General features: G+C 40.0%; 2 non-coding genes across 2 annotated transcripts; both read left to right on the forward strand.

The window, feature by feature from the left end:
* The first annotated feature begins 664 nt into the window (after positions 1-664).
* On the forward strand, positions 665-737 carry trnar-ccg (transfer RNA arginine (anticodon CCG)). Its single transcript has one exon. It is a non-coding gene; the product is annotated as a tRNA-Arg (tRNA).
* A 5,836-nt stretch (positions 738-6,573) lies between these two features.
* trnar-ccg (transfer RNA arginine (anticodon CCG)) lies at positions 6,574-6,646 on the forward strand. Its single transcript has one exon. It is a non-coding gene; the product is annotated as a tRNA-Arg (tRNA).
* Positions 6,647-9,438: the final 2,792 nt, after the last annotated feature.

Raw genomic sequence — 9,438 nt, forward strand, 5'->3', positions numbered from 1 at the left:
ATTATTTTTCCCCCTGGTTAATTCCCACTGCTGCTAAGTAGATGGTGTGCTAACACCCAATCCAGGTGGGGCAATGCGGACTGAAGCAACATAAAGTAAAGGCATTATTTTAGGTTCTAAAACATGAAATACCAAAACAAAGGTATTCAGGAGTGTGTTTAAATGCCAAAAGCTGTACAAATAATGTATAATGTGTTGTTTAACTTACACTAACCATATTAAGATTGAGTTGCAGAAGTGTCTTGCGCACAGGTACTTGTTGTGGATCTGGATTAGCGACGTTGCAAAAGACAAAATTTAAATCTGTCAACTGGACAAATCGTTGTGGACAAAGACGTTTCGCTGCTCATCCAAGGAAGGACTGACAATGCTTCCTCAAACAGGAATGAGGGCGTGAGACCTAATCTCTCACAGATCTATGATTCCATCCTCAGACCCAAAACAAACAGAAACAAAGAGAACAATAGCAGGGCCATTAAAGGTTGAATAGGGTCGTTAAGGCTGAATCTGGTGACATAAGCTGTTAACAGTTTCAGTGTAGTTATCCCCTCATGTCTTCACTCCTACAACGATTTGTCCAGTTCACAGATTTTAATTTCTTCTGCTGTGGATCAGACGTGGACGACTGAGAGGTTACACAGACATTAGCAACGCTGCTTCCAAGGGCCCAGTGGCCTAATGGATAAGGCACCAGCCTCCGGAGCTGGGGATTGTGGGTTCAAGTCCCACCTGGGTCACTGTGAAACTGCATTATTTAAGCTGTTAGATGGATTCTAAGTAACAAATATAACAGCACTGAGGAAATTTATACTACACATTTGCACCTTAACCAGAACGTAATGTAAAGGAAAGTTTGCAGTATTTTATTGATTAAAAAAAATCCAATTCACTTTATAGTATTGCATTACATTCACTATATAGTATTGCATTGCCTCCCCGTCTCTCTTTCTCTCCACAGTTCCACAGCTATTCCTGCTCCATCCCTCCATCCCTCCATCTCTCCACGCCAACACCCGAGCGTCACTGCCAACTGCCCCTAGCCCCTTACCCCCTCCTTACCTCCCCCTGGCTCTGGCTGACCATCAACCAATTACACGGGAACTTGGCAAACGGGAGGACATCCAGTCATTAAAAGGCCTTAACATCGGCACAGGGGGGTGGGCTTGTAAAGGGGGGCTACGGACACCGAAAATTTGGCAAAGATAATCCCCTGTATTCTATAAGACCAGATGTTGTCATTCAAATGGAGGAATAAGATATCGTGGCTGTAGGGTAAAAATAAATGTTACGGAACAAGTATAAAGTGATGACAGAAGTGTTGGGACGGTTTGAAGATTGGGTTTGAAGGAATTTGAGGGGAAATAAGGTTGGAGTTGTAGAGAATGTTTGCGGTCTGTCAGCGCAAATCTGGGATCCATTTTGAAATTCGCAGTGATGTGGGCAGCCAATGACCGGCCTGCACATTTGGACAATATTGTGGTGGTGGAAGAAGTACTCAGTTGTGTTACTTAAGTAAAAGTACACATACAGGAGCAAATAAAAAATACATCTCCTTATTGAACCGTTCTATACGACTACTCCAATACATGAGAGTGCTCTTTGATTGACAGTTACAAAGGAGGAAGTAACACGTAAAAGGGACTGTGGGTTTGAGTCCCATCTGGGTTAAGTTAAGTTAAATAATTCCACTACACTTAAAGCCACACTGTGTAACTTTTTGATGATAGATTAATTTCATGTCAGACTGTTGAACATTATACACAAGGAGCAACATTTCCATGGAAACAAACAGGAGGAGGCCAAATAACAGGTTTGTGGAGATGCAAGCCCCCTCAAGACTGCAAGTTTTACAGTGCAATTCAGCATTATTTTATGTGGCTAAAATGTTACGTACTGTGGGTTTAAAAATGCAACCATATTCAACCAATTCTGTTCTACTGTCCACCTCATACTCATTGGATTTTGGTTTTAAATTCCATAAAAGTGAACAGGTCAACATGTAAACAGGTAAGTGTAGTTTTTACTGATAACAACAGTAATGCTGATTTATTCTTAATTACAAAAATGAAATGAAAAATGATAATTTGGTGTTTTGGGTCTCAAGACAAGTATCCAATCAGAAAGCAGAACGAGCCTCACGTGAGTCTCACATTTGGGTTGCCAGTTCCAGTCGGTGAAATCCAGTTGGTCTAAACCTAAAAGGACTCGCTCTAGTATGAATGGGCGCTATCTAAACCCCAGTAAATGCAGGCTAAAGTGGCAATAAACACCCAAACTCCGCCCACAACCACATATCCAACAGGGCTGCTAAACCTGGTGGACTAAAAAGAAGAGTGAGAGGGAAGAGGGGCGGGGTCTAGGGGGTATTAGGAGCACTGTGATTGGTCTAAAGGGTATCCACACTTTAAACTTCACCCGTGCAGAAGGCATTTGTAGTCAGAAACATCTGGCTGTAATCAGGGCAGTCTTACGTGATGTCATGTAGTACTTGAAATTGCGGTTAAGGCACCACACACTTAAATTAGACATTTTTAACTAGAAAGCTGCAAATTTACCTAGTTTGCCAAAAAAGAAAAACAACAACTAGGGACAGAAGATAAGTTTAGTAGTAGTAGTAAAAAAAAAGATAATTTAATGTTCCACTTTTAGACACTGGCAATAGTTATGGTTGTAGTACTTTTTTAAAACTGTAAAAGCAGAGTACATGCAGTTCCCCGAAACCATGTTATGATCCCACGTGTACACTTCTACATTATAATATCTGCCTGACTGGACACTATTTTGACCAAGGCCTTCCGAAGTGCACTTTCATCTGAACGTCCCGTGAACTCCTCCCGGTCCTCCCCTCCTCCTGGATTTGGGAAGAAGAGTGCGGATGTGAGCACTTTTCCACACGGAGCTATCCCGGGGAGAAATGCAGCCTTCCCCCGTGAGCCCCTGTCTGCCTGGGGGTGAGGGGAGGGTGATCGTGGTGGTTATTAATGCATTATTTACATATGCTTCACGCTGAGTTCCATTGTAGAAAGACTTGATTAACTGGGATAGTGCAAAGAAGGCACTTTTGGAATACCGGGATGAGGAGGTTACGCTGTGGTGAAGAACGGTATCATGTTGAGAAGGGTTTTTGTTGTGATATATATGTAGGGCATGTTTAGACACTACATCTGTGTCACTTTTGTGTTTTTAAAGTCCATACATGATTAGACCCTCTCTAATCATTTCAGCGACCAAGTTTCTGTCAATGTGCTCTCAGTGGGGTTAAGATCCGGACTGTGTGAAGGCTAATACCGCCTTGTCAATTCCTGATCCCGTTTGATCTCTGAAGCAGGGTTGTGTCAGGGTAGCTCTTGGATGGGATAATTCTTGCCGGTTTTCTGCCAAGACATGGTTCTCATACCTGTCCATAAGCGAAATATATGTTCTTAAACCTAATCTTAACCTTCGCCTGTAAAAGCACATAGTCAAAAATTTAACATTTCTAGCTTAGCCATTGGTGCAAAGTGGCATAACATCGTTGAGAAAAAATAAGGCGTTCGAGACACTTCACCCACATTGTCTGAAGCTGACGTTTGCGCGAGTGTTGGAGGTGGCTGGAGGAGCTTATTACCTAACCACAGAGTCTGGAATAAACAAAAAATGCACAACGTGATTATTATTTATGAATCCAAGTAATTTGCAGAATAACAATTGTAGATCTTGATTGATATGAGGTTTTAAACCAACTTCTGAGAGTATCATTCTCTACTGTGCACAGCAGGAACTGGAGAGCACATCTTGTAAAGAAGAACTGTGTGCAAAGGTTGGTTCAGTGGGATTTGTTATGTAATCAAAACTCCAATCTTATGGAATATCTAAAAATGTAGCTTAAGGAAGATTTGGGAAGTTGTCAGATGTTTAAAATGTGTGGTCCATTGGCCTGAAGCACAGGGGTGTAACCGTGGTCCATATGGAGAGCACTGGGCTGGGACAAACTGAGGCTGATCAGCAGACTGTATGACGTCTGTTAGACCAAATAGACCACATGCTCTATAAAACTCCTGTTATTGGAAAACTGTAATATTTTTAAAAGAAATTATTTAAGATAACATACAACTTACAATCATACAGGAATTTGAATTTTTGTTTGCATTATCAGAGTAATAATATTCTAAAACTGCTGAATTTCTGACTACTTGTGACTGTTCGTAGGTTTAATTCTTCCAGAAGAACATTTTCAGTTAAAAAAAGTTTTGTGAATGTCAAAAATGTTGGTAAAGAAGATCCTCAGTACGACAGTATGTGTTGGTAAGAACGCTTCATGTATGAGGCCCATTGTTCTTTAATTAGAAGATAGCTTGTACCATTGACAAGCATGAAACTCTTCTATTCCCTCCGCCAAATCATAATTCCCAGCTGGATCAATCCCGCTCTGTGATTGGCCAGTCATGGAGGGATCATGTTTTAGTGCTAACCTAATTGATTCCTACAGCTTGTTTCTGCAGTGGACCATATCTGATTGGTCATTAAGTCATTATGAATGCTAATGAGAGCTAGCACCTTCGCTAGCTCTATGTATACTTACAAGGAAATGAATATGTGATTCCTAGAGGGGGCGTAATCATGTAGCAAAATGGTACGACAGTAAAGTTATTCTTGAATCTTGAAAAATACTAGTACATTTACATGAAAATAAATACAATTGTTAAAACTTGACATAGTTTTACACAATTTTGAACAGTATTCTCTTTTGTCACTCCAATATGATGTCAGATGAGCTTCCGCATTTTCAACCAACAACGTCTCTGATTGGATGAAATTGTTTGTTCCTGGCAGTTACTTCCTTATGGTTCTCATTCAACACTTTGCCTTTTAAAATGTATCGAATTGTTTTGTAATTTATTTATTTATTTTTTTTATTTACTGTAAAAAATTTCCCAGATTTTTCCCCCCAAAAATGTTCTTTTAAAATTGTGCATGTTTTTTGTTCTATAGATAAAAAAACAAACCAAAATCACACTTCAAGCTAAACTGTAGTGTTCTTTTGTCCTTTTCAGAATAAAATGTGAAATAAATTTATAGGACTTAATACAACAAAGGAACAACACGATAATTTTTCGTATAATTTGTAATATTTTAAATTGATCTCAGCTAAATTCAACTAGCGCAAAATTTCACATTACACCTTTTGATTTCCCAGTCCCCCTAACAAAAATCAAAACATTCTGTCTTCTTTTTTCCTGGCTTAAGAAAGCAGAGAGCACAGTATCTTCAAAGTCTCAAGTTGACTCCGTGTTTTGCAGCCGTTAAAAACCAGATCGGGGATTTAGATATTAGCGCCTGGTGGTCCATTAGCGTTAGCGGGTAATTTCCCTTCTTCTCTCGGTGGAGGAGTGTGCATGCTAACAACTGGAGAGCACTTGTAATCTTGTAAATAAGAGTTGCGTGGAAGACAGTGAGAGACGGTTGATTCAATAGGATTAGTTATGTAATACGAGCTCTGATTGAAGTTTAAAGAGCCTGTTTTACGCTATTTTAAAAATCTATGTTATAATATCGTTTCCTCATCACAAACAGACCTGGAGTTGTGTTTTGTTTCATTCACACTTGCTCTACTGTGTTTCTAAACTCCGTACACCTTCACTACAATCATTTGGATGATTTCAGCTCTAGAATTTCCAATCTCTACTCAACTAAAGTGAAAAAGGTAGCTCTTAACTTGAAAACTATCGCTTCATGACATCACAAGGTGGAACAGAGCGTTTTGAGCTTTGGAGATGTGGACAGACTAATAATAAAGGGTGACTCAAACGTGTGAATGAAGCAAAACACAACTCCAGGTCTGTTTTTGATGAGTTAACAACGTTCCAACATCACTAAAAGTTCAAAAATCAGTTTTGCACGATATAGGACCTTTAACCAATGAATGAAATGTATGAAAGTGAAAAATAGTACAAAAAACGTTGGTTTGCCGCTTTATAATTAGCTTAAAAAAATTCTTTCTTGCACTTTAGCATGGACAGCTTCGTGGATGGGGTGCAACGCTCGGTTTAGAAGATCCTCAGACCAGCCCTGCTTCATCTGGAGAACATCTACACCCAATGATGCCGACGCAGAGTCCAAAGAATTGTGCGCGACACCAGTCACCTTGACCACATACTGTTCTCCCTGCGGCCATCAGGAGGCGCTATCGTCTTCTCAGAGCTAAAACTGAGAGGATGAGGAGGATGTTCTACCCCGAGGCCATAAGACTGTGAATCCAACTCACTCCGCTGTGTGTTTGTTGCGTTTTAAGTTGTTGCTGGAAGGTACATACAAAATCACAACATGCTGTACTGTGTGAGTGTGTGTGTGTCACTAATAAACTGAAACTTTGCTTTGCGCTCAAGATGTACACTTTTTTGTTACATCCAACTCTCTGGGGAAAATTAAAATGGAGTGATTTCTGAGGCTTGGAAAAGATGGTCTCGTAACAGGATTAATGAAACAACCGTGAAACAAATACAACTTCAAGTATGTTTTTGACGGGACAATATAGCGTGGCTAAAAGTACCAACAGAAAAAGATGTGTTCCTTTGAAGAACTACACAATTTCGTGACCCAGTGGCCTAATGGATAAGGCATCAGCCTCCGGAGCTGGGGATTGTGGGTTCGAGTCCCATCTGGGTCGTGATCCACTTTATTGAGGTTTGATCAAACTCTTCAACAACATTATACAGTATTTGTGATGAAGCCAAAGTCTCCCAACAGAACAAGAGAAACTAGGTATTTGAAACACTTACATTACAGGATTTTCTACCTTATAACAAACATAAAAAGCCCAAGTGCACACAGTAATTGTTGTCGATACATTCCCACAACAGTAATGTACAAAGCCATTCAAAAAGACAATCGTGGTTAGCGCTCGTGTAAGTGAATCGGTTAATTATTGAAAGCCTAACCAGGGATGAGGACGGTGAATTCTCTTGCGATTTGAAGCCTTTTGTGCATGTCATTGGTGAACTATTTGGTCACACTTGATTCTACTGTTCCTTTCAAACAAGCAAGACAAAATTCCCACAAAAGAAGTCGAGACACGAGATTAGGTTCACGAGGACGAGACAAGATTTTGACAAAAATTTATACTGAGTAACTTGTGTGATTCATTTCAGAATTTTGGCCTCACCAGTTCTTATTTACTGTATTTAATGATATTGTTATTGGAACTACAGCGTCTCAAGGAATATATCTCACCGGTACTTCACTCTTTTAATGCTCAATGTAAATGTAAACATGGAAAACTTATCTCACGAGATCATTTTATACACATGTACAATTTTGTAGAAATTTGGTCTTGTTCGATCTTAAGGCCCAATCTTGTCCCATCCATAGACTGTATTTATAAATGGACTTAGCTAACCCGCTAGCTAGCGCACATCCGGTTCCATCGACTCACAAATGTTCGTAGTAACCCAATCTACATGATCCTGGTCATTTTTTTTTTCACGATTGTGTCCGTAAATCAAGATATAAACAGTAATAACAGACGAATCGCTCCAGCTAGCGTTAGCAACAGGTTTGATTGACAGCGTTGCTAAGCTAAAAAAATGGTGCGGGTGGGAAGAAGCGGTACCTTCAGCAGCCGCACTCTGGATTGGCTATTTGGTTGCTATGATACTCGCGGATGGAATTCCAAATATGGATCTCGGCTCCAAATTCGCCGCTATAACTGCTAGCCTCGACAAGCTACGGGTGACGCTACACTCATGTAATCGACTTCTTTATACAGTCTTTTGGTCATTCCATGTGAATACAGCACAGAAAAAACAGCATTCAGGAAAACTTTAACAGGATCTGCAATTTAAACACTGTATTATAGCTTAAACATAATCATCTTTGCGCTATTTTGTGTAAGTTTAAGTTTAAATTTAATTAGAAAAACATAGCTAAGGCTTCATCAATAAAGACTTCACCGTTCTCCCCCTCACACAGTAACAGTAATCGTCCGCTCCATAAATATTATTATGAGCTTGGGTTTGGACAGCTGTGGTCCCTGTGGCCTGGCTCCGGGAAACAGGGCTGGTGCGACATTAATCACCGTCCCCTCTGCATCGATCGGCCGGATAATGGTTCCGCTTATCACCTTTAGCATTTCCATGGGTCCAGAAGTCACTGGGACCTCCTTACCACCTTTCCCCCCACGTTTAACGCATTTTTACACTTAATTATTGTGTTTTCCTTACAAAAAAAATGCCCCAAATTCAATCCGGGATGCAAAAGTGGCATTGTAAAGTGTTAAAAATATTCTGGAGCTTGTTTACATAACGGTTGGGAGCGTATCAGTTGCGTTTTAAAGGGGTCCATCCATCACGGCTGTCTCCGCCTACTTTTGCGCGTCTAATCTGGCCGCGCTCATCTGCACGCCGAAGAGGAAAAGGTTAGTCCCAATCTCCGCCGATCAATTAGAAACACCACCTACAAGGGCAAAGAGACGCAGCAGCAGGAACTTAAATATCCAGGTCAAAACAACACAAATGAAGTCTGTAAAGCTCCTATATGACGCAAAAATGACTTTTGAGTTTTAAAACATGTTATATGTCGTGTTTTGTTTCATTCACACATGTTTGAGTAATCCTGAATTATTAAATTGTCTAAAAAATCCCCAAAAATGTTCTCTTCCACCTTATGAAGTCATCAAGGGGTAGTTTTAAAGTTAACAGCTATTTTTAGGCTCAGTTTATCTGCTCTTACTCTACAAAACACTACAAAATCCTTACGTTGTTACCATTTAAAACATATTTTTTTGCTTTACCTTATGTTTAGTTGAGCTGAACCACAGAAACTCTAATATGTTCTCGTGCACCGATGTGTGAAGACGTTTCAATGAGGCTAAAACAACAGCTGTAGCTTCAAAGTTTAACAATTCCAGGACTGAAATAATCAAAATGAATCTAAAGAAGATGCTGGGGATTGTGGGCTTGGGTCCCACCTGGAGGAAAACGTGATAAGTAAAAATACTGAATTGAAAAAACATGTACTTAATACCTGAAAATAATCTTTGGGAAGTCAGAATTTGGATATTGTTCTGAACTGCCACTGAAATAAACTTGATTACACAGGCTAAACTTTAAACTTTTCCTGAGATGTGCGGAGTCATTACTGTGTCTTAAAGCTAAACTGCATTGTAAAAGCAGCACTCTGGGACAAAATGAGACCTCTGTGTGCTCTCTGCAGCTAATAATAAAGTATTCTTATTCTTATTAACCAGGAAGTAAGCACTGAAAGCTGTGCTCTGATTGGCTGTGCTGGTGCTGTCTACCCCAGTGTCACTAAACATGTCCGAAAACTAGTGCATGCGGCTTTTAACAATGTGCTAAACGGTTTGTCAGAGCTACAACGAGATTTCAGCTTAAATGACAACTTCCTCCTTCTGCAGCGCGAAAATCAGACACCATTTATTTCTGGTACATTACTGGAAGATGT

The sequence above is a fragment of the Periophthalmus magnuspinnatus genome, chromosome 2, assembly GCF_009829125.3.
Source record: "Periophthalmus magnuspinnatus isolate fPerMag1 chromosome 2, fPerMag1.2.pri, whole genome shotgun sequence".
Taxonomy (NCBI): Eukaryota; Metazoa; Chordata; class Actinopteri; order Gobiiformes; family Gobiidae; genus Periophthalmus; species Periophthalmus magnuspinnatus.